Source organism: Odontomachus brunneus, unplaced genomic scaffold (assembly GCF_010583005.1).
Source record: "Odontomachus brunneus isolate Ranch 3 - 2012 unplaced genomic scaffold, Obru_v1 Obru_scaffold_111, whole genome shotgun sequence".
NCBI lineage: Eukaryota > Metazoa > Arthropoda > Insecta > Hymenoptera > Formicidae > Odontomachus > Odontomachus brunneus.
In genome coordinates this window covers 745,369-746,704 of record NW_022639561.1, presented here as the reverse complement: position 1 = coordinate 746,704, position 1,336 = coordinate 745,369, and the positions used below count along the sequence as shown (strand labels likewise).

Below are 1,336 nucleotides of genomic sequence, written 5' to 3'. Positions count from 1 at the left end.
AAATTGCAATTAGTAATTATTTTATGTAAAAATATTAACAAACTTGAAAGATATAGAATTTTATCAGCAGAGGTTCCGAGATATATATTATCTGTATATATTATCTCATATTATCTGTTGAATCATACGAGTGTGTAAGTCCCAGTGACATGAAACATAGAAATGAAAAATGTTTTAAATGTATATGTGACTATCATATGAACTAGATGTATAATAACCGGAAGTTTCGAATTACGTTTTGAACGAAGTAAAATTATTGGCTAACAAAGTATCGAAAAGAAGTGATAATTATGCGCTAAAAAATAGAAAAATATTCCGAATACTATATTTCTACTTCAGTTAAGTTGCCATAGAATGCCAAATTAAAAATCTTTTTCAGTTTCAATATAATAAGACTTTTGCAAACACGGTGGCCAACAAATTATACACGGTTTTCTGCAAATATTTTATATCCTTCGAATAGATCGATATGCTTATATGAAAACATCACTGATGAAAGGCCACTGATAAAGACCAGTGTGAACTGACGCTGGTTCTTTTGTGTGTCAATGATTACATAATTTTATTATATAGAACTACAATTTTGTAATCAATAACGCCCAACAGAACCAGCGTTGGCTTCTACTAGTCTTTAATACTTGAAGTTTTGTATGCCTAGACCTTTATATTTACATGTACTTAGCTAATATCAACATATAATTAAACATAATGATGAATATATTGTAATCTCGTACATAGTGTTGCTCAACGGAAACCGCGAGAAGGTTAGAGTGGTCTCTTTCGTCAAAGGGAAATGAAAAACATGTGTTTCTTTTAATATTACAATACGAATCCCTTATAGAAATATCATACTAAGAATCATTGATAATTATTTATTTTCAGTATTAAAAATACTGGATAATAAGTAATTATCAATGATTCTTAGTATGATATTTCTATAAGGGATGTACATATACATTTCCGTTTTTATAAGATAATTTCTTAAAATTCGACATGTTATATTATAAAAGCTATATTGTACTTTACAAAGTATTATAATATAAAAATAATATAACTCAGTTTTTCATTTCCCAAGGATATGATGGAATGAAGAATAGAGTAGAGAAGGAAAGATAGGGATATAAAATAAAATATAGATAGAAGCGATAGAGAAAGTCAGAAAGATCCCATTTAACGCAGACCGTAAAGACGTTTTAACGGTGCCAGAGAACGTTAAACGTCTTATGGACATCCTAACAATATTTAGAAAACGTCCTTTGAGTGTTTGTGCTATCTGGGATATAAAGAATAAGATATACACAATGACACGCGCAATGTATAGAGAGTGTTATTACAA

The 1,336-nt window shown here is 29.0% G+C and overlaps 1 protein-coding gene across 4 annotated transcripts in view; it reads right to left on the bottom strand.

Annotated features, from left to right (window-relative positions):
- LOC116849315 (synaptotagmin-10-like) overlaps positions 1 to 1,336 on the bottom strand; it is a 526,459-nt gene that overhangs the window by 201,717 nt on the left and 323,406 nt on the right. The window lies entirely within an intron of this gene.